The sequence below is a fragment of the Lampetra fluviatilis genome, unplaced genomic scaffold (assembly GCF_964198595.1).
Source record: "Lampetra fluviatilis unplaced genomic scaffold, kcLamFluv1.1 SCAFFOLD_196, whole genome shotgun sequence".
NCBI classification, from domain to species: domain Eukaryota; kingdom Metazoa; phylum Chordata; class Hyperoartia; order Petromyzontiformes; family Petromyzontidae; genus Lampetra; species Lampetra fluviatilis.
This window is the reverse complement of record NW_027620929.1, coordinates 142,501-169,375: the sequence shown is the minus strand read 5'-3', so window position 1 is coordinate 169,375 and position 26,875 is coordinate 142,501. Positions and strand designations below refer to the sequence as shown.

The 26,875-nt window shown below is 48.5% G+C and overlaps 1 long non-coding RNA gene across 1 annotated transcript in view; it reads left to right on the top strand.

The window, feature by feature from the left end:
* Positions 1-19,286: 19,286 nt before the first annotated feature.
* LOC144954545 (uncharacterized) overlaps positions 19,287-26,875 on the top strand; it is a 9,926-nt gene continuing 2,337 nt past the window's right edge. Inside the window, exons 1-2 of the long non-coding RNA XR_013641266.1 lie at positions 19,287-19,350; positions 24,050-24,149. This is a non-coding gene — a long non-coding RNA (uncharacterized LOC144954545). The remainder of the gene's footprint in view (positions 19,351-24,049; positions 24,150-26,875) is intronic.

The window sequence follows — 26,875 nt, the reverse complement described above, 5'->3', positions numbered from 1 at the left end:
TACACTACACTATACACTACACTATACACTACACTATACACTACACTACACACTAACACTACACACTACACTATACACTACACTATACACTACACTATACACTACACTACACACTACACTATACACTACACTATACACTACACTATACACTACACTACACACTACACTATACACTACACTATACACTACACTACACACTACACTATACACTACACTATACACTACACTACACACTACACTATACACTACACTATACACTACACTACACACTACACTACACACTACACTATACACTACACTATACACTACACTACACACTACACTATACACTACACTACACTACACACTACACTATACACTACACTATACACTACACTACACACTACACTATACACTACACTATACACTACACTACACTACACACTACACTATACACTACACTACTACACTACACACTACACTATACACTACACTATTACACTACACTATACACTACACTATACACTACACTACACACACACTACACTACACACTACACTATACACTACACTATACACTACACTATACACTACACTATACACTACACTACACACTATACACTACACTATACACTACACTATACACTACACTATACACTACACTACACTACACACTACACTATACACTACACTATACACTACACTACACTACACTACACTATACACTACACTACACACTACACTATACACTACACTATACACTACACTACACTACACACTACACTATACACTACACTATACACTACACTATACACTACACACTACACTACACACTACACTACACACTACACTATACACTACACTACACACTACACTATACACTACACTATACACTACACTATACACTACACTATACACACTACACTACTACACTACACTACACACTACACTATACACTACACTATACACTACACTACACACTACACTACACACTACACTATACACTACACTATACACTACACTATACACTACACTACACACTACACTACATCACTACACTATACACTACACTATACACTACACTATACACTACACTACACACTACACTATACACTACACTATACACTACACTATACACTACACTATACACTACACTATACACTACACTATACACTACACTACACACTACACTATACACTACATTATACACTACACTACACACTACACTATACACTATACTACACACTACACTATACACTACACTATACACTACACTATACACTACACTACACACTACACTACACACTACACTATACACTACACTATACACTACCTATACACTACACTACTACACTACACTACACACTACACTATACACTACACTATACACTACACTATACACTACACTATACACTACACTATACACTACACTATACACTACACTATACACTACACTATACACTACACTATACACTACACTACACACTACACTATACACTACACTATACACTACACTACACACTACACTATACACTACACTACTACACTACACTATACACTACACTATACACTACACTATACACTACCACACTACACTATACACTACACTATACACTACACTATACACTACACTACACACTACACTACACACTACACTATACACTACACTATACACTACACTACACACTACACTATACACTACACTATACACTACACTATACACTACACTATACACTACACTATACACTACTACACTATACACTACACTACCTACACTATACACTACACTATACACACACTATACACTACACTACACTACTACACTTACTATACACTACACTACACACTACACTACACACTACACTATACACTACACTATACACTACACTATACACTACACTACACACTACACTATACACTACACTATACACTACACTATACACTACACTACACACTACACTATACACTACACTATACACTACACTATACACTACACTATACACTACACATACACTACACTACACACTACACTATACACTACACTATACACTACACTACACACTACACTATACACTCTACACTATACACTACACTATACACTACACTATACACTACACTATACACTACACACTATACCACTACACTAACACACTACACTATACACTACACTATACACTACACTACACACTACACTATACACTACACTATACACTACACTACACTACCTATACACTACACTATACACTACACTATACACTACACTATACACTACACTACACACTACACTATACACTACACTATACACTACACTATACACTACACTATACACTACACTACACACTACACTATACACTACACTATACACTACACTATACACTACACTATACACTACACTATACACTAACACTAACACTACACTATACACTACACTATACACTACACTATACACTACACTATACACTACACTAACACTACACTATACACTACACTATACACTACACTATACACTACACTACACTATACACTACACTATACACTACACTATACACTACACTATACACTACACTACACACTACATATACACTACACTATACACTACACTATACACTACACTATACCTAATACACTACACTATACACTACCTATACACTACACTATACACTACACTAACACACTACACTATACACTACACTATACACTACACTAACACTACACTATACACTACACTACACACTTACACTACACTACACTATACACTACACTATACACTACACTATACACTACACTATACACTACACTACACACTACACTATACACTACACTATACACTACACTACTACACTACACTATACACTACACTACACACTACACTATACACTACACTATACACTACACTATACACTACACTATACACTACACTAAACACTACACTATACACTACACTAACACTACTAACACTACACTATACACTACACTATACACTACACTATACACTACACTAAACACTACACTACACACTACACTACACACTATACACTACACTATACACTACACTATACACTACACTATACACTATACACTATACACTACACTATACACTACACTACACACTACACTATACACTACACTATACACTACACTATACACTACACTACACACTACACTATACACTATACACTACACTATACACTACACTATACACTACACTATACACTATACACTACACTACACACTACACTATACACTACACTATACACTATACACTACACTATACACTACACTACACCCTACACTATACACTATACACTACACTATACACTACACTATACACTACACTATACACTATACACTACACTATACACTACAACTACACACTACACTATACACTATACACTACACTATACACTACACTATACACTACACTATACACTACTACTATACACTACACTACACACTACACTATACACTACACTACACACTACACTATACACTACACTATACACTACACTATACACTACACTATACACTACACTATACACTACACTACACACTACACTATACACTACACTATGCACTACACTATACACTACACTATACACTACACTACACACTACACTATACACTATACACTACACTATACACTACACTACACACTACACTATACACTATACACTACACTATACACTACACTATACACTACACTATACACTACACTATACACTACACTACAACACTACACTATACACTACACTATACACTACACTATACACTACACTATACACTACACTATACACTACACTATACACTACACTATACACTACACTATACACTACACTATACACTACACTATACACTACACTACACACTACACTACACTATACACTACACTATACACTACACTATACACTATACACTACACTACACACTACACTATACACTACATTATACACTACACTATACACTACACTATACACTACACTACACACTACACTACACTATACACTACACTATACACTACACTATACACTACACTACACACTACACTATACACTACACTATACACTACACTATACACTACACTATACACTACACTATACACTACACTATACACTACACTATACACTACACTACAACACTACACTATACACTACACTACACTATACACTACACTATACACTACACTACACACTACACTATACACTACACTATACACTACACTATACACTACACTACACACTACACTATACACTACACTATACACTACACTATACACTACACTACACACTACACTATACACTACACTATACACTACACTATACACTACACTACACACTACACTACACACTACACTATACACTACACTATACACTACACTACACACTACACTATACACTACACTACACACTACACTATACACTACACTATACACTACACTACACTATACACTACACTACACACTACACTATACACTACACTATACACTGCACTATACACTACACTACACACTACACTATACACTACACTATACACTACACTACACTATACACTACACTATACACTACACTATACACTACACTATACACTACACTACACACTACACTATACACTACACTATACACTACACTATACACTACACTATACACTACACTACACTACACACTACACTATACACTACACTATACACTACACTATACACTACACTACACACTACACTATACACTACACTATACACTACACTACACACTACACTATACACTACACTATACACTACACTACACACTACACTATACACTACACTATACACTACACTATACACTACACTACACACTACACTACACTATACACTACACTATACACTACACTATACACTACACTACACACTACACTATACACTACACTACACTATACACTACACTATACACTACACTATACACTACACTATACACTACACTATACACTACACTATACACTACACTATACACTACACTACACTATACACTACACTATACACTACACTATACACTACACTACACACTACACTACACACTACACTATACACTACACTATACACTACACTATACACTACACTATACACTACACTACACTATACACTACACTATACACTACACTATACACTACACTACACACTACACTATACACTACACTATACACTACACTATACACTACACTATACACTACACACTACACTATACACTACACTATACACTACACTATACACTACACTACACACTACATTATACACTACACTATAAACTACACTACTAAACATTGTGGGTGGTTGTTGATGTGGTGGTTGTTGTTGTTGTGGTGATTGTTGTGGTGGTTGTTGTGGTGGTTGTGGTTGTTGATGTGGTTGTTGTTGATGTGGTTGTTGTTGTTGAACCAAGAAAATGTAGTTGTTGTGGTGGTGGTTGTTGATGTGGTTGTTGATGTGGTTGATGTTGTTGATGTTGATGTGGGTGTTGTTATTGATGTTGTTGTTGTTGTGTTTGTTGTGGTTGTTGTTGTTGTTGTGTTTGTTGTTGATGTTGTTGTTGTTGTTGTGTTTGTTGTTGTTGATGTTGTTGTTGTTGTTGATGTTGTTGTTGTTGCAGGGCCGGATCCCAGTGAAGTGGATGGCTGTGGAGTCGCTGTTCGACCAAATCTACACCTCGCACAGCGACGTGTAACTAGCACACTAACTAGTACACTAACTAGTACACTAACTAGTACACTAGTACACTAACTAGTACACTAACTAGTACACTAACTAGTACACTAACTAGTACACTAGTACACTAACTAGTACACTAACTAGTACACTAACTAGTACACTAACTAGTACACTAGTACACTAACTAGCACACTAACTAGTACACTAACTAGCACACTAACTAGTACACTAGTACACTAACTAGTACACTAACTAGTACACTAACTAGCACATTAGCACACTAACTAGTACACTAACTAGTACACTAACTAGTACACTAACTAGTACACTAACTAGTACACTAACTAGTACATTAGTACACTAACTAGCACACTAACTAGTACACTAACTAGTACACTAGTACACTAACTAGTACACTAACTAGTACACTAGTACACTAACTAGTACACTAACTAGTACACTAACTAGCACACTAGTACACTAACTAGTACACTAACTAGTACATTAGTACACTAACTAGCACACTAACTAGTACACTAACTAGCACATTAGCACACTAACTAGTACACTAACTAGTCACACTAACTAGTACACTAACTAGTACACTAGCACACTAACTAGTACACTAACTAGTACACTAACTAGTACACTAGTACACTAACTAGTACACTAACTAGTACACTAACTAGTACATTAGTACACTAACTAGCACACTAACTAGTACACTAACTAGCACATTAGCACACTAACTAGTACACTAACTAGTCACACTAACTAGTACACTAACTAGTACACTAGTACACTAACTAGTACACTAACTAGTACACTAACTAGTACACTAACTAGTACACTAACTAGTACACTAACTAGTACACTAACTAGCACACTAACTAGTACACTAGTACACTAACTAGTACACTAACTAGTACACTAACTAGTACACTAGTACACTAACTAGTACACTAACTAGTACACTAACTAGTACACTAGCACACTAACTAGTACACTAACTAGTACACTAACTAGTACACTAACTAGTACACTAGTACACTAACTAGTACACTAACTAGTACACTAACTAGTACACTAACTAGTACACTAACTAGTACACTAGTACACTAACTAGTACACTAACTAGTACACTAACTAGTACACTAACTAGTACACTAACTAGTACACTAGTACACTAACTAGTACACTAACTAGCACACTAACTAGTACACTAGTACACTAACTAGTACACTAACTAGTACACTAGTACACTAACTAGTACACTAACTAGTACACTAGTACACTAACTAGCACACTAACTAGTACACTAGTACACTAACTAGTACACTAACTAGCACACTAACTAGTACACTAGTACACTAACTAGTACACTAACTAGTCACACTAACTAGTACACTAGCACACTAACTAGTACACTAACTAGTACACTAGTACACTAACTAGCACACTAACTAGTACACTAACTAGTCACACTAACTAGTACACTAACTAGTACACTAGTACACTAACTAGCACACTAACTAGTACACTAGTACACTAACTAGTACACTAACTAGTCACACTAACTAGTACACTAGTACACTAACTAGCACACTAACTAGTACACTAACTAGCACACTAACTAGTCACACTAACTAGTACACTAGTACACTAACTAGCACACTAACTAGTACACTAGTACACTAACTAGTACACTAACTAGTACACTAACTAGTACACTAGTACACTAACTAGTACACTAACTAGTACACTAACTAGTACACTAGTACACTAACTAGCACACTAACTAGTCACACTAACTAGTACACTAGTGCACTAACTAGTACACTAACTAGTACACTAACTAGTACACTAACTAGTACACTAACTAGTACACTAACTAGCACACTAACTAGTACACTAGTACACTAACTAGTACACTAACTAGTACACTAGTACACTAACTAGTACACTAACTAGTCACACTAACTAGTACACTAGTACACTAACTAGTACACTAACTAGTACACTAACTAGTACACTAGTACACTAGTACACTAACTAGTACACTAGTACACTAACTAGTACACTAGTACACTAACTAGTACACTAACTAGTACACTAACTAGTACACTAGTACACTAGTACACTAACTAGTACACTAGTACACTAACTAGTACACTAGTACACTAACTAGTACACTAGTACACTAACTAGTACACTAGTACACTAACTAGTACACTAACTAGTACACTAACTAGTACACTAGTACACTAACTAGTACACTAACTAGTCACACTAACTAGTACACTAACTAGCACACTAACTAGTTATACTAGCACTAACTAGCACAGACACACACAGACACACACACAGACACAGACACACACACTCACAGACACACACAGACACACACTCACAGACACACACAGACACAGACACACACTCACAGACACACATACACACATACACACATACACACACTCACAGACACACACAGACACACACTCACAGACACACACACAGACGCAGACACACACTCACAGACACACACAGACACAGACACACACTCACAGACACACACACACACAGACACACACTCACAGACACACACACACAGACACACACTCACAGACACACACTCACAGACACACACTCACAGACACACACTCACAGACACACACTCACAGACACACACAGACACACACACACTCACAGACACACACTCACAGACACACACACACAGACACACACACACAGACACACACTCACAGACACACACTCACAGACACACACTCACAGACACATACTCACAGACACACACTCACAGACACACACACACAGACACACACTCACAGACACACACTCACAGACACACATTCACAGACACACACACACAGACACACACTCACAGACACACACTCACAGACACACACACACAGACACACACTCACAGACACACACACACAGACACACACACACAGACACACACTCACAGACACACACACACAGACACACACACACAGACACACACTCACAGACACACACACACACAGACACACACACACACACAGACACAGACACACACTCACAGACACACACTCACAGACACACACACACACAGACACACACACACACACAGACACATACTCACAGACACACACTCACAGACACACACTCACAGACACACACAGACACAGACACACACTCACAGACACACACAGACACAGACACACACTCACAGACACACACTCACAGACACACACACACAGACACACACACAGACACACACACACACACAGACACAGACACACACTCACAGACACACACACACACAGACACACACTCACAGACACACACAGACACACACTCACAGACACACACTCACAGACACACACTCACAGACACACTCACAGACACACACAGACACACACACAGACACACACTCACAGACACACACAGACACACACTCACAGACACAGACACACACTCACAGACACACACTCACAGACACACACACACACAGACACACACTCACAGACACACACAGACACAGACACACACTCACAGACACACACAGACACAGACACACACTCACAGACACACACTCACAGACACACACACACACAGACACACACTCACAGACACACACAGACACAGACACACACTCACAGACACACACTCACAGACACACACACACACACACACACAGACACACACTCACAGACACACACAGACACAGACACACACTCACAGACACACACACACTCACAGACACACACACACAGACACACACACACAGACACACACACACACACACAGACACAGACACACACTCACAGACACACACACACACAGACACACACACAGACACACACTCACAGACACACACACACACAGACACACACTCACAGACACACACACACACACAGACACAGACACACACTCACAGACACACACAGACACAGACACACACTCACAGACACACACACACACAGACACAGACACAGACACACACTCACAGACACACACACACAGACACACACACACAGACACACACAGACACACAGACACAGACACACACTCACAGACACACACACACACAGACACACACTCACAGACACACACACACAGACACACACTCACAGACACACACTCACAGACACACACTCACAGACACACACTCACAGACACACACAGACACACACACAGACACACACTCACAGACACACACAGACACACACTCACAGACACAGACACACACTCACAGACACACACTCACAGACACACACACACACAGACACACACTCACAGACACACACAGACACAGACACACACTCACAGACACACACAGACACAGACACACACTCACAGACACACACTCACAGACACACACACACACAGACACACACTCACAGACACACACACACAGACACACACACAGACACACACTCACAGACACACACACACACAGACACACACTCACAGACACACACACACACACACAGACACAGACACACACTCACAGACACACACACACACTCACAGACACACACACACACACAGACACAGACACACACTCACAGACACACACTCACAGACACACACACACACAGACACACACTCACAGACACACACAGACACACACTCACAGACACACACAGACACAGACACACACTCACAGACACACACTCACAGACACACACACACACACACAGACACAGACACACACTCACAGACACACACTCACAGACACACACACACAGACACACACTCACAGACACACACAGACACACACTCACAGACACACACAGACACAGACACACACTCACAGACACACACTCACAGACACACACACACAGACACACACTCACAGACACACACTCACAGACACACACACACACACACAGACACAGACACACACTCACAGACACACACTCACAGACACACACTCACAGACACACACAGACACAGACACACACTCACAGACACACACTCACAGACACACACAGACACAGACACACACTCACAGACACACACAGACACACACTCACAGACACAGACACACACTCACAGACACACACTCACAGACACACACTCACAGACACACACAGACACACACACACAGACACACACTCACAGACACACACACACAGACACACACACACACATACACACACTCACAGACACACACACACACAGACACAGACACACACTCACAGACACACACACACAGACACACACACACTCACAGACACACACACACAGACACACACTCACAGACACACACAGACACAGACACAGACACACACAGACACACACTCACAGACACACACACACAGACACACACACACACAGACACAACCCTGTTTGTACTTTGTCCATCCTGACGCTTGTCTCTCTCTCTGTGTGTCCCTGTGTGTCCCTCTCTCTGTGTGTGTCTCTCTCTCTGTGTCTCTGTGTGTCTCTCTGTGTCTCTCTGTGTGTCTCTCTGTCAGTGTCTCTGTGTGTCTCTGTGTGTCTCTCTGTCAGTGTCTCTGTGTCTCTCTGTGTCTCTCTCTCTGTGTCTCTCTGTGTCTCTCTGTGTGTCTCTCTGTCAGTGTCTCTGTGTCTCTCTGTGTGTCTCTCTGTCAGTGTCTCTCTGTGTCTCTCTGTGTCTCTCTGTCAGTGTCTCTCTGTGTCTCTCTGTGTCTCTGTGTGTCTCTGTGTCTCTCTGTGTCTCTCTGTGTCTCTCTGTGTCTCTCTGTCAGTGTCTCTCTGTGTCTCTGTGTCTCTCTGTCAGTGTCTCTCTGTGTCTCTCTGTGTGTCTCTGTGTCTCTCTGTGTCTCTCTGTGTCTCTCTGTCAGTGTCTCTCTGTGTCTCTCTGTGTCTCTCTGTGTCTCTGTGTGTCTCTGTGTGTGTGTCTCTCTGTGTGTCTCTGTGTCTCTCTGTCAGTGTCTCTCTGTGTCTCTCTGTGTCTCTGTGTGTCTCTGTGTGTGTGTCTCTCTGTGTCTCTCTGTGTCTCTCTGTGTCTCTGTGTGTCTCTCTGTCAGTGTCTCTCTGTGTCTCTCTGTGTCTCTCTGTGTCTCTCTGTGTCTCTCTGTGTGTCTCTGTGTGTCTCTCTGTCTCTCTCTGTCTCTCTCTGTGTGTCTCTCTGTCAGTGTCTCTCTGTGTCTCTGTGTGTCTCTCTGTCTCTCTGTCTGTGTCTCTGTGTCTCTCTGTCTCTTTGTCTGTGTCTCTGTGTCTCTCTGTGTCTCTCTCTCTGTCTCTCTGTCTCTGTCTGTCTCTCTCTGTCTCTCTCTGTCTCTCTCTGTCTCTCTCTGTCTCTCTCTCTGTCTCTGTCTCTCTGTCTCTCTGTCTCTGTCTGTCTCTCTCTGTCTCTCTGTCTCTCTCTGTCTCTCTCTCTGTCTCTGTCTCTCTGTCTCTCTGTCTCTCTGTCTCTCTGTCTCTGTCTCTCTGTCTCTCTGTCTCTCTCTGTCTCTCTCTCTCTCTCTGTCTCTCTCTCTGTCTCTGTCTCTCTGTCTCTCTGTCTCTCTGTCTCTCTGTCTCTGTCTCTCTGTCTCTCTGTCTCTCTGTCTCTGTGTCTCTCTGTCTCTGTCTCTCTGTCTCTCTGTCTCTCTGTCTCTGTGTCTCTCTGCGTGTGGGTGCTGATTGTAGCTGGTCGTTCGGCGTCCTGCTTTGGGAGATGGCCTCGCTGGGCGCTTCCCCGTACCCCGGAGTCCCCCCCGAGAATCTCTACCCGCTACTCAAGTCGGGATATCGACTCACACAGCCAGAAGCAACCAGCGACACGTTGTAGGTGTCTGTGTGTGTCTCTGTGTGTATGTGGGTGTCTCTGTGTGTCTCTGTGTGTCTATGGGTGTATGTGGGTGTCTGTGTGTGTCTGTGTGCCTCGCTGGGCGCTTCCCCGTACCCCGGAGTCCCCCCCGAGAATCTCTACCCTCTACTCAAGTCGGGATATCGACTCACACAGCCAGAAGCAACCAGCGACACGTTGTAGGTGTCTGTGTGTGGGTGTCTCTGTGTGTATGTGGGTGTCTGTGGGTGTCTCTGTGTGTCTATGGGTGTCTGTGGGTGTCTGTGTGTCTATGGGTCTCTGTGAATCTCTGTGAGTCTGTGGGAGTCTCTGTGAGTCTCTGTGTGTCTATGGGTGTCTGTGGGTGTCTCTGTGTGTATGTGGGTGTCTGTGGGTGTCTCTGTGTGTATGTGGGTGTCTGTGGGTGTCTCTGTGGGTCTCTGTGTGTCTATGTGGGTGTCTGTGTGCCTCGCTGGGAGGTTCCCCGTATCCCGGAGTCCCCCCAGAGAATCTCTACCCGCTACTCAAGTCGGGATATCGACTCACACAGCCAGAAGCAACCAGCGACACGTTGTACGTGTCTGTGTGTGTCTCTGTGTGTATGTGTGTGTCTCTGTGTGTCTATGTGGGTGTCTGTGTGCCTCGCTGGGCGCTTCTCCGTACCCCGGAGTCCCCCCCGAGAATCTCTACCCGCTACTCAAGTCGGGATATCGACTCACACAGCCAGAAGCAACCAGCGACACGTTGTAGGTGTCTCTGTGTGTCTCTGTGTGTCTCTGTGTGTCTATGGGTGTATGTGGGTGTCTGTGTGTGTCTGTGTGCCTCGCTGGGCGCTTCTCCGTACCCCGGAGTCCCCCCCGAGAATCTCTACCCGCTACTCAAGTCGGGATATCGACTCACACAGCCAGAAGCAACCAGCGACACGTTGTACGTGTCTGTGTGTGGGTGTCTCTGTGGGTCTCTGTGTGTCTCTGTGTGTATGTGGGTGTCTGTGAGTCTCTGTGTGTGTCTGTGTCTCTATGGGTCTCTGTGAATCTCTGTGAGTCTGTGGGAGTCTCTGTGAGTCTCTGTGTGTCTATGGGTGTCTGTGGGTGTCTCTGTGTGTATGTGGGTGTCTGTGGGTGTCTCTGTGTGTATGTGGGTGTCTCTGCGGGTCTCTGTGTGTCTCTGTGTGTGTCTGTGTGCCTCGCTGGGAGGTTCTCCGTACCCCGGAGTCCCCCCAGAGAATCTCTACCCGCTACTCAAGTCGGGATATCGACTCACACAGCCAGAAGCAACCAGCGACACGTTGTACGTGTCTGTGTGTGTCTCTGTGTGTCTCTGTGTGTCTATGGGTGTATGTGGGTGTCTGTGTGTGTCTGTGTGCCTCGCTGGGAGGTTCTCCGTACCCCGGAGTCCCCCCCGAGAATCTCTACCCGCTACTCAAGTCGGGATATCGACTCACACAGCCAGAAGCAACCAGCGACACGTTGTACGTGTCTCTGTGTGTGTGTGTCTTTGTGGGTCTCTGTGTGTCTATGGGTGTCTGTTGGTGTCTCTGTGTGTCTGTGTGCCTCGCTGGGAGGTTCTCCGTATCCCGGAGTCCCCCCCGAGAATCTCTACCCGCTACTCAAGTCGGGATATCGACTCACACAGCCAGAAGCAACCAGCGACACGTTGTAGGTGTCTGTGTGTGGGTGTCTTTGTGGGTCTCTGTGTGTCTATGGGTGTCTGTTGGTGTCTCTGTGTGTCTGTGTGCCTCGCTGGGAGGTTCCCCGTATCCCGGAGTCCCCCCCGAGAATCTCTACCTGCTACTCAAGTCGGGATATCGACTCACACAGCCAGAAGCAACCAGCGACACGTTGTAGGTGTCTGTGTGTGGGTGTCTCTGTGGGTCTCTGTGTGTCTGTGGGTGTATGTGGGTGTCTGTGGGTGTCTCTGTGAGTCTCTGTGTGTCTATGGGTGTCTGTGGGTGTCTGTGAGTCTCTGTGTGTGTCTGTGTCTCTATGGGTCTCTGTGAATCTCTGTGAGTCTGTGGGAGTCTCTGTGAGTCTCTGTGTGTCTATGGGTGTCTGTGGGTGTCTCTGTGTGTATGTGGGTGTCTCTGTGGGTCTCTGTGAGTCTGTGGGTGTCTCTGTGGGTCTCTGTGTGTCTCTGTGTGTCTATGTGGGTGTCTGTGTGCCTCGCTGGGAGGTTCTCCGTATCCCGGAGTCCCCCCCGAGAATCTCTACCCGCTACTCAAGTCGGGATATCGACTCACACAGCCAGAAGCAACCAGCGACACGTTGTAGGTGTCTGTGTGTGTCTCTGTGTGTATGTGGGTGTCTGTGTGTCTCTGTGAGTCTCTGTGAGTCTCTGGGTGTGTCTGTGTGTCTCTGTGTGTCTCTGTGAATCTGTGGGAGTCTCTGTGAGTCTCTGTGTGTCTATGGGTGTCTGTGGGTGTCTCTGTGTGTATGTGGGTGTCTCTGTGAGTCTCTGTGTGTATGTGGGTGTCTGTGGGTGTCTCTGTGGGTCTCTGTGTGTCTCTGTGGGTGTCTGTGTGCCTCGCTGGGAGGTTCTCCGTACCCCGGAGTCCCCCCCGAGAATCTCTACCCGCTACTCAAGTCGGGATATCGACTCACACAGCCACAAGCAACCAGCGACACGTTGTAGGTGTCTGTGTGTGGGTGTCTCTGTGTGTCTCTGTGTGTCTATGGGTGTCTGTGGGTGTCTGTGTGTGTCTGTGTGCCTCGCTGGGCGCTTCTCCGTATCCCGGAGTCCCCCCCGAGAATCTCTACCCGCTACTCAAGTCGGGATATCGACTCACACAGCCAGAAGCAACGAGCGACACGTTGTAGGTGTCTGTGTGTGTCTCTGTGGGTCTCTGTGTGTCTCTGTGTGTCTATGTGGGTGTCTGTGTGCCTCGCTGGGAGGTTCTCCGTACCCCGGAGTCCCCCCAGAGAATCTCTACCCGCTACTCAAGTCGGGATATCGACTCACACAGCCAGAAGCAACCAGCGACACGTTGTAGGTGTCTGTGTGTGTCTCTGTGTGTATGTGGGTGTCTCTGTGTGTCTCTGTGTGTCTATGGGTGTATGTGGGTGTCTGTGTGTGTCTGTGTGCCTCGCTGGGCGCTTCCCCGTACCCCGGAGTCCCCCCCGAGAATCTCTACCCTCTACTCAAGTCGGGATATCGACTCACACAGCCAGAAGCAACCAGCGACACGTTGTAGGTGTCTGTGTGTGGGTGTCTCTGTGTGTATGTGGGTGTCTGTGGGTGTCTCTGTGTGTCTATGGGTGTCTGTGGGTGTCTGTGTGTCTATGGGTCTCTGTGAATCTCTGTGAGTCTGTGGGAGTCTCTGTGAGTCTCTGTGTGTCTATGGGTGTCTGTGGGTGTCTCTGTGTGTATGTGGGTGTCTGTGGGTGTCTCTGTGTGTATGTGGGTGTCTGTGGGTGTCTCTGTGGGTCTCTGTGTGTCTATGTGGGTGTCTGTGTGCCTCGCTGGGAGGTTCCCCGTATCCCGGAGTCCCCCCAGAGAATCTCTACCCGCTACTCAAGTCGGGATATCGACTCACACAGCCAGAAGCAACCAGCGACACGTTGTACGTGTCTGTGTGTGTCTCTGTGTGTATGTGTGTGTCTCTGTGTGTCTATGTGGGTGTCTGTGTGCCTCGCTGGGCGCTTCTCCGTACCCCGGAGTCCCCCCCGAGAATCTCTACCCGCTACTCAAGTCGGGATATCGACTCACACAGCCAGAAGCAACCAGCGACACGTTGTAGGTGTCTCTGTGTGTCTCTGTGTGTCTCTGTGTGTCTATGGGTGTATGTGGGTGTCTGTGTGTGTCTGTGTGCCTCGCTGGGCGCTTCTCCGTACCCCGGAGTCCCCCCCGAGAATCTCTACCCGCTACTCAAGTCGGGATATCGACTCACACAGCCAGAAGCAACCAGCGACACGTTGTACGTGTCTGTGTGTGGGTGTCTCTGTGGGTCTCTGTGTGTCTCTGTGTGTATGTGGGTGTCTGTGAGTCTCTGTGTGTGTCTGTGTCTCTATGGGTCTCTGTGAATCTCTGTGAGTCTGTGGGAGTCTCTGTGAGTCTCTGTGTGTCTATGGGTGTCTGTGGGTGTCTCTGTGTGTATGTGGGTGTCTGTGGGTGTCTCTGTGTGTATGTGGGTGTCTGTGGGTGTCTCTGCGGGTCTCTGTGTGTCTCTGTGTGTGTCTGTGTGCCTCGCTGGGAGGTTCTCCGTACCCCGGAGTCCCCCCAGAGAATCTCTACCCGCTACTCAAGTCGGGATATCGACTCACACAGCCAGAAGCAACCAGCGACACGTTGTACGTGTCTGTGTGTGTCTCTGTGTGTCTCTGTGTGTCTATGGGTGTATGTGGGTGTCTGTGTGTGTCTGTGTGCCTCGCTGGGAGGTTCTCCGTACCCCGGAGTCCCCCCCGAGAATCTCTACCCGCTACTCAAGTCGGGATATCGACTCACACAGCCAGAAGCAACCAGCGACACGTTGTACGTGTCTCTGTGTGTGTGTGTCTTTGTGGGTCTCTGTGTGTCTATGGGTGTCTGTTGGTGTCTCTGTGTGTCTGTGTGCCTCGCTGGGAGGTTCTCCGTATCCCGGAGTCCCCCCCGAGAATCTCTACCCGCTACTCAAGTCGGGATATCGACTCACACAGCCAGAAGCAACCAGCGACACGTTGTAGGTGTCTGTGTGTGGGTGTCTTTGTGGGTCTCTGTGTGTCTATGGGTGTCTGTTGGTGTCTCTGTGTGTCTGTGTGCCTCGCTGGGAGGTTCCCCGTATCCCGGAGTCCCCCCCGAGAATCTCTACCTGCTACTCAAGTCGGGATATCGACTCACACAGCCAGAAGCAACCAGCGACACGTTGTAGGTGTCTGTGTGTGGGTGTCTCTGTGGGTCTCTGTGTGTCTGTGGGTGTATGTGGGTGTCTGTGGGTGTCTCTGTGAGTCTCTGTGTGTCTATGGGTGTCTGTGGGTGTCTGTGAGTCTCTGTGTGTGTCTGTGTCTCTATGGGTCTCTGTGAATCTCTGTGAGTCTGTGGGAGTCTCTGTGAGTCTCTGTGTGTCTATGGGTGTCTGTGGGTGTCTCTGTGTGTATGTGGGTGTCTCTGTGGGTCTCTGTGAGTCTGTGGGTGTCTCTGTGGGTCTCTGTGTGTCTCTGTGTGTCTATGTGGGTGTCTGTGTGCCTCGCTGGGAGGTTCTCCGTATCCCGGAGTCCCCCCCGAGAATCTCTACCCGCTACTCAAGTCGGGATATCGACTCACACAGCCAGAAGCAACCAGCGACACGTTGTAGGTGTCTGTGTGTGTCTCTGTGTGTATGTGGGTGTCTGTGTGTCTCTGTGAGTCTCTGTGAGTCTCTGGGTGTGTCTGTGTGTCTCTGTGTGTCTCTGTGAATCTGTGGGAGTCTCTGTGAGTCTCTGTGTGTCTATGGGTGTCTGTGGGTGTCTCTGTGTGTATGTGGGTGTCTCTGTGAGTCTCTGTGTGTATGTGGGTGTCTGTGGGTGTCTCTGTGGGTCTCTGTGTGTCTCTGTGGGTGTCTGTGTGCCTCGCTGGGAGGTTCTCCGTACCCCGGAGTCCCCCCCGAGAATCTCTACCCGCTACTCAAGTCGGGATATCGACTCACACAGCCACAAGCAACCAGCGACACGTTGTAGGTGTCTGTGTGTGGGTGTCTCTGTGTGTCTCTGTGTGTCTATGGGTGTCTGTGGGTGTCTGTGTGTGTCTGTGTGCCTCGCTGGGCGCTTCTCCGTATCCCGGAGTCCCCCCCGAGAATCTCTACCCGCTACTCAAGTCGGGATATCGACTCACACAGCCAGAAGCAACGAGCGACACGTTGTAGGTGTCTGTGTGTGTCTCTGTGGGTCTCTGTGTGTCTCTGTGTGTCTATGTGGGTGTCTGTGTGCCTCGCTGGGAGGTTCTCCGTACCCCGGAGTCCCCCCAGAGAATCTCTACCCGCTACTCAAGTCGGGATATCGACTCACACAGCCAGAAGCAACGAGCGACACGTTGTACGTGTCTGTGTGTGTCTCTGTGTGTATGTGTGTGTCTCTGTGTGTCTATGTGGGTGTCTGTGTGCCTCGCTGGGAGGTTCCCCGTACCCCGGAGTCCTCCCCGAGAATCTCTACCCGCTACTCAAGTCGGGATATCGACTCACACAGCCAGAAGCAACCAGCGACACGTTGTACGTGTCTGTGTGTGTCTGTGTGTGTCTCTGTGTGTCTCTGTGTGTCTGTGGGTGTCTGTGGGTGTCTGTGGGTGTCTGTGAGTCTCTGTGTGTGTCTGTGTCTCTATGGGTCTCTGTGAATCTCTGTGAGTCTGTGGGAGTCTCTGTGAGTCTCTGTGTGTCTATGGGTGTCTGTGGGTGTCTCTGTGTGTATGTGGGTGTCTGTGGGTGTCTCTGTGTGTATGTGGGTGTCTGTGGGTGTCTCTGTGTGTCTATGTGGGTGTCTGTGTGTGTCTGTGTGCCTCGCTGGGCGCTTCTCCGTATCCCGGAGTCCCCCCCGAGAATCTCTACCCGCTACTCAAGTCGGGATATCGACTCACACAGCCAGAAGCAACCAGCGACACGTTGTACGTGTCTGTGTGTGTCTGTGTGTGTCTCTGTGTGTCTCTGTGTGTCTGTGGGTGTCTGTGGGTGTCTGTGGGTGTCTGTGAGTCTCTGTGTGTGTCTGTGTCTCTATGGGTCTCTGTGAATCTCTGTGAGTCTGTGGGAGTCTCTGTGAGTCTCTGTGTGTCTATGGGTGTCTGTGGGTGTCTCTGTGTGTATGTGGGTGTCTGTGGGTGTCTCTGTGTGTATGTGGGTGTCTGTGGGTGTCTCTGTGTGTCTATGTGGGTGTCTGTGTGTGTCTGTGTGCCTCGCTGGGCGCGTCTCCGTACCCCGGAGTCCCCCCCGAGAATCTCTACCCGCTACTCAAGTCGGGATATCGACTCACACAGCCAGAAGCAACCAGCGACACGTTGTACGTGTCTGTGTGTGGGTGTCTCTGTGGGTCTCTGTGTGTCTCTGTGTGTCTGTGGGTGTCTGTGAGTCTCTGTGTGTGTCTGTGTCTCTATGGGTCTCTGTGAATCTCTGTGAGTCTGTGGGAGTCTCTGTGAGTCTCTGTGTGTCTATGGGTGTCTGTGGGTGTCTCTGTGTGTATGTGGGTGTCTCTGTGAATCTGTGGGAGTCTCTGTGAGTCTGTGTGTGTCTCTGTGTGTCTCTGTGTGTCTCTGTGTGTATGTGGGTGTCTGTGGGTGTCTCTGTGTGTATGTGGGTGTCTGTGGGTGTCTCTGTGTGTCTCTGTGTGTCTCTGTGAGTCTCTGTGTGTCTATGGGTGTCTCTGTGTGTCTCTGTGTGTCTCTGTGTGTATGTGGGTGTCTGTGGGTGTCTCTGTGTGTATGTGGGTGTCTGTGGGTGTCTCTGGGGGTGTCTATGTGTGTCTCTGTGTGTGTCTGTGTGCCTCGCTGGGCGCTTCTCCGTACCCCGGAGTCCCCCCCGAGAATCTCTACCCGCTACTCAAGTCGGGATATCGACTCACACAGCCAGAAGCAACGAGCGACACGTTGTAGGTGTCTGTGTGTGGGTGTCTCTGTGGGTCTCTGTGTGTCTCTGTGTGTCTGTGGGTGTCTGTGAGTCTCTGTGTGTGTCTGTGTCTCTATGGGTCTCTGTGAATCTCTGTGAGTCTGTGGGAGTCTCTGTGAGTCTCTGTGTGTCTATGGGTGTCTGTGGGTGTCTCTGTGTGTATGTGGGTGTCTCTGTGAGTCTCTGTGTGTATGTGGGTGTCTGTGGGTGTCTCTGTGGGTCTCTGTGTGTCTCTGTGTGTATGTGGGTGTCTGTGGGTGTCTCTGTGTGTATGTGGGTGTCTGTGGGTGTCTCTGTGAGTCTCTGTGTGTCTCTGTGAGTCTCTGTGAGTCTCTGTGTGTCTCTGTGTGTATGTGGGTGTCTGTGGGTGTCTCTGTGAGTCTCTGGGTGCGTCTGTGTGTCTCTGTGTGTCTCTGTGAGTCTGTGGGAGTCTCTGTGAGTCTCTGTGTGTCTCTGTGTGTATGTGGGTGTCTCTGTGTGTATGTGGGTGTCTGTGGGTGTCTCTGTGTGTATGTGGGAGTCTCTGTGAGTCTCTGTGTGTCTATGGGTGTTTCTGTGTGTCTCTGTGTGTATGTGGGTGTCTGTGGGTGTCTCTGTGAGTCTCTGTGTGTATCTGTGTGTGTCTGTGTGTCTCTGTGTGTATCTGGGTGTGTGTGTGTATCTGTGTGTGTCTCTGTGGGTCTCTGTGAATCTATGTGTGTCTCTGTGAGTCTGTGGGAGTCTCTGTGAGTCTCTGTGTGTCTATGGGTGTCTCTGTGTGTCTCTGTGTGTATGTGGGTGTCTGTGGGTGTCTCTGTGAGTCTCTGTGTGTCTCTGTGAGTCTCTGTGAGTCTGTGTGTGTCTCTGTGTGTCTCTGTGTGTCTCTGTGTGTCTCTGTGAGTCTCTGGGTGTGTGTGTATCTGTGTGTGTCTCTGTGGGTGTCTGTGTGTGTCTGTGTCTCTATGGATCTCTGTGAATCTCTGTGTGTCTCTGTGAGTCTGTGGGAGTCTCTGTGAGTCTCTGTGTGTCTATGGGTGTCTCTGTGTGTCTCTGTGTGTATGTGGGTGTCTGTGGGTGTCTCTGTGAGTCTCTGTGTGTCTCTGTGAGTCTCTGTGAGTCTGTGTGTGTCTCTGTGTGTCTCTGTGTGTCTCTGTGTGTCTGTGGGTGTCTCTGTGAGTCTCTGGGTGTGTGTGTGTATCTGTGTGTGTCTCTGTGGGTGTCTGTGTGTGTCTGTGTCTCTATGGGTCTCTGTGAGTCTCTGTGAGTCTCTGTGTGTCTCTGTGTGTCTGTGGGTGTCTCTGTGAGTCTCTGTGTGTATCTGTGTGTGTGTCTGTGTGTCTCTGTGTGTCTCTGTGTGTCTGTGGGTGTCTCTGTGAGTCTCTGTGTGTATCTGTGTGTGTCTGTGTGTCTCTGTGTGTCTCTGTGTGTATCTGTGTGTGTCTGTGTGTCTCTGTGTGTCTCTGTGTGTCTGTGGGTGTCTCTGTGAGTCTCTGTGTGTCTCTGTGTGTCTCTGTGTGTCTGTGGGTGTCTCTGTGAGTCTCTGTGAGTCTCTGGGGGTGTGTGTGTATCTGTGTGTGTCTCTGTGGGTGTCTGTGTGTGTCTGTGTCTCTATGGGTCTCTGTGAGTCTCTGTGTGTCTCTGTGTGTCTCTGTGTGTCTGTGGGTGTCTCTGTGAGTCTCTGTGTGTCTATGGGTGTCTCTGTGTGTCTCTGTGTGTATGTGGGTGTCTGTGGGTGTCTCTGTGAGTCTCTGTGAGTCTCTGGGTGTGTGTGTGTATCTGTGTGTGTCTCTGTGGGTGTCTGTGTGTGTCTGTGTCTCTATGGGTCTCTGTGAGTCTCTGTGTGTCTCTGTGTGTCTCTGTTTGTCTGTGGGTGTCTCTGTGAGTCTCTGTGTGTATCTGTGTGTGTGTCTGTGTGTCTCTGTGTGTCTCTGTGTGTCTTTGTGAGTCTCTGTGTGTCTATGGGTGTCTCTGTGTGTCTCTGTGTGTCTCTGTGTGTCTGTGGGTGTCTCTGTGAGTCTCTGTGTGTATCTGTGTGTGTGTGTGTATCTGTGTGTGTCTCTGTGGGTGTCTGTGTGTGTCTGTGTCTCTATGGGTCTCTGTGAATCTCTGTGTGTCTCTGTGAGTCTGTGGGAGTCTCTGTGAGTCTCTGTGTGTCTATGGGTGTCTCTGTGTGTCTCTGTGTGTATGTGGGTGTCTGTGGGTGTCTCTGTGAGTCTCTGTGTGTATCTGTGTGTGTCTGTGTGTCTCTGTGAGTCTCTGTGAGTCTGTGGGAGTCTCTGTGAGTCTCTGTGTGTCTATGGGTGTCTCTGTGTGTCTCTGTGTGTATGTGGGTGTCTGTGCGTGTCTCTGTGAGTCTCTGTGTGTATCTGTGTGTGTCTGTGTGTCTCTGTGAGTCTCTGTGAGTCTCTGGGTGTGTGTGTGTGTATCTGTGTGTGTCTCTGTGGGTGTCTGTGTGTGTCTGTGTCTCTATGGGTCTCTGTGAATCTCTGTGTCTCTGTGAGTCTGTGGGAGTCTCTGTGAGTCTGTGGGAGTCTCTGTGTGTCTATGGGTGTCTCTGTGTGTCTCTGTGTGTATGTGGGTGTCTGTGGGTGTCTCTGTGAGTCTCTGTGTGTCTATGGGTGTCTCTGTGTGTCTCTGTGTGTCTATGGGTGTCTCTGTGTGTCTCTGTGTGTATGTGGGTGTCTGTGGGTGTCTCTGTGAGTCTTTGTGTGTGTCTGTGTGTCTCTGTGAGTCTCTGGGTGTGTGTGTGTATCTGTGTGTGTCTCTGTGGGTGTCTGTGTGTGTCTGTGTCTCTATGGGTCTCTGTGAATCTCTGTGTGTCTCTGTGAGTCTGTGGGAGTCTCTGTGAGTCTCTGTGTGTCTATGGGTGTCTCTGTGTGTCTCTGTGTGTATGTGGGTGTCTGTGGGTGTCTCTGTGAGTCTCTGTGTGTATCTGTGTGTGTCTGTGTGTCTCTGTGAGTCTCTGTGAGTCTCTTGGTGTGTGTGTGTGTATCTGTGTGTGTCTCTGTGGGTGTCTGTGTGTGTCTGTGTCTCTATGGGTCTCTGTGAATCTCTGTGTGTCTCTGTGAGTCTGTGGGAGTCTCTGTGAGTCTCTGTGTGTCTATGGGTGTCTCTGTGTGTCTCTGTGTGTATGTGGGTGTCTGTGGGTGTCTCTGTGAGTCTCTGTGTGTATCTGTGTGTGTCTGTGTGTCTCTGTGAGTCTCTGTGAGTCTGTGTGTGTCTCCGTGTGTCTCTGTGTGTCTCTGTGTGTCTGTGGGTGTCTCTGTGAGTCTCTGTGTGTATCTCTGTGAGTCTGTGGGAGTCTCTGTGAGTCTCTGTGTGTCTATGGGTGTCTCTGTGTGTCTCTGTGTGTATGTGGGTGTCTGTGGGTGTCTCTGTGAGTCTCTGTGTGTGTCTGTGTGTCTCTGTGTGTCTCTGTGAGTCTCTGGGTGTGTGTGTGTGTGTCTGTGTGTCTCTGTGTGTCTGTGGGTGTCTCTGTGTGTCTCTGTGTGTCTGTGTGTCTCTGTGTGTCTGTGTGTCTCTGTGTCTCTCTGTGTGTCTCTGTGTGTCTGTGGGTGTCTCTGTGAGTCTCTGTGTGTGTCTGTGTGTCTCTGTGAGTCTCTGTGTGTCTGTGTGTCTCTGTGTGTCTCTGTGTCTCTGTCTGTCTCTGTGTCTCTGTGTGTCTCTGTGTGTCTGTGTGTGTCTGTGTGTGTGTGTGTCTGTGTGTGTGTGTCTGTGTGTGTGTGTGTGTCTGTGTGTGTGTGTGTCTGTGTGTGTGTGTGTCTGTGTGTGTGTGTCTGTGTGTGTCTGTGTGTCTGTGTGTGTGTGTGTGTCTGTGTGTGTGTCTGTGTGTGTGTGTGTCTCTGTGTGTGTGTGTGTGTCTGTCTGTGTGTCTGTGTGTGTGTCTGTGTGTGTGTGTCTGTGTGTCTGTGTGTGTCTGTGTGTGTGTGTCTGTGTGTGTCTGTGTGTGTGTGTGTCTGTGTGTGTATGTCTGTGTGTGTGTGTGGGAGTCTCTGTGGGAGACTTTGTCTGTCTCTATGTTGATGTTGATGTTGTTGTTGATGTTGTTGACGTAGTTGTTGATGTTGTTGTTGATGTTGTTGACGTAGTTGTTGATGTTGTTGTTGTTGTTGACGTAGTTATGCAGCGATGCTGAGCTGCTGGGCTTGGGAACCGTCTCAGCGTCCGACGTTCACGGAATTATCATCAATCACCCAGTCGGTGGTGACACAGGGCACGGTGAGTGGTGATGCCATCACCACCATCACCATCATCACCATCACACACTCACCTACCCACCCACTCATCCACTCACTCACTAACCCACTCACCCACTCACCTACCCACCCACTCACCCACTCACTCACTCACTCACCCACTCACCCACTCACCTACCCACCCACTCACTCACTCACTCACCCACTCACCCACTCACCCACTCACCCACTCACCTACCCACCCACTCACTCACTCACCCACTCACCCACTCACCTACCCACCCACTCACCCACTCACTCACTCACTCACCCACTCACCCACTCACCTACCCACCCACTCACTCACTCACTCACCCACTCACCCACTCACCCACTCACCTACCCACCCACTCACTCACTCACTCACTCACCCACTCACCCACTCACCCACCCACCCACTCACCCACTCACTCACCCACCCACTCACCCACTCACTCACTCACTCACTCACCCACTCACCCACTCACCTACCCACCCACTCACCCACTCACTCACTCACCCACTCACCCACTCACCCACCCACCCACTCACCCACTCACCCACTCACCTACCCACCCACTCACCCACCCACTCACCCACTCACCCAGTCACTCACCCATTCACTCACTCACTCACCCACTCACCCACTCACCTACCCACCCACTCACCCACTCACTCACTCACTCACCCACTCACCCACTCACCTACCCACCCACTCACTCACTCACTCACCCACTCACCCACTCACCCACTCACCTACCCACCCACTCACTCACTCACTCACCCACTCACCCACTCACCCACCCACCCACTCACCCACTCACTCACCCACCCACTCACCCACTCACTCACTCACCCACTCACCCACTCACCTACCCACCCACTCACCCACTCACTCACTCACTCACCCACTCACCCACTCACCCACCCACCCACTCACCCACTCACCCACTCACCTACCCACCCACTCACCCACCCACTCACCCACTCACCCAGTCACTCACCCACTCACTCACTCACCCACTCACCCACTCACCTACCCACCCACTCACCCACTCACTCACTCACCCACTCACCCACTCACCTACCCACCCACTCACCCACTCACTCACTCACTCACCCACTCACCCACTCACCTACCCACCCACTCACCCACTCACTCACTCACTCACCCACTCACCCACTCACCCACTCACCCACTCACCCACCCACTCACTCACCCACCCACCCACCCAATCACTCACCCACTCATTCACTCACTCATTCACTCACTCACTCACCCACTCACCCACTCACCCACCCACCCACTCACTCACTCACTCACTCACCCACTCACCCACCCACCCTCCCACTCACCCACTCACCCACCCACTCACTCACTCACCCACCCACCCACCCACTCAATCACCCACTCACTCACCCACCCACCCAGTCACCCACCCACCCAATCACTCACCCACCCACCCACCCACTCACCCACCCACCCACTCACTCACTCACTCACTCACCCACCCACCCACCCACCCACCCACCCACTCACCCACCCACCCACTCACCCACCCACTCACCCACCCACCCACTCACTCACCCACCCACTCACTCACTCACCCACCCACTCACTCACTCACCCACCCACTCACCCACTCACCCACTCACCTACCCACCCACTCACCCACCCACTCACCCACTCACCCAGTCACTCACCCACTCACTCACTCACTCACCCACTCACCCACTCACCTACCCACCCACTCACCCACTCACTCACTCACCCACTCACCCACTCACCTACCCACCCACTCACCCACTCACTCACTCACTCACCCACTCACCCACTCACCTACCCACCCACTCACCCACTCACTCACTCACTCACCCACTCACCCACTCACCCACTCACCCACCCACTCAATCACCCACCCACCCACCCAATCACTCACCCACTCATTCACTCACTCACTCACCCACTCACCCACTCACCCACCCACCCACTCACTCACTCACTCACCCACTCACCCACCCACCCTCCCACTCACCCACTCACCCACCCACCCACCCACCCACTCAATCACCCACTCACTCACCCACCCACCCAGTTACCCACCCACCCACCCAATCACTCACCCACCCACCCACTCACTCACTCACCCACCCACCCACCCACCCACCCACTCACCCACCCACCCACTCACCCACCCACTCACCCACCCACCCACTCACTCACCCACCCACTCACTCACTCACTCACTCACCCACCCACTCACTCACCCACCCACTCACCCACTCACCCACCCACCCACTCACTTACCCACCCACTCACTCACCCACCCACCCACCCACTCACTCACTCACTCACCCACTCACTCACTTACCCACCCACTCACTCACCCACTCACTCACTCACCCACCCACTCACTCACCCACCCACTCACCCACCCACCCAATCACTCACCCACCCACTCACCCACTCACTCACCCACCCACCCACTCACTTACCCACCCACTCACTCACCCACCCACCCACCCACTCACCCACTCACTCACTCACTCACCCACCCACCCACCCACTCACTTACCCACCCACTCACTCACCCACCCACCCACCCACTCACTCACTCACCCACCCACCCACTCACTTACCCACCCACTCACCCACCCACCCACCCACCCACCCACCCACTCACTCACTCACTCACCCACTCACTCACTCACTCACCCACTCACTCACTC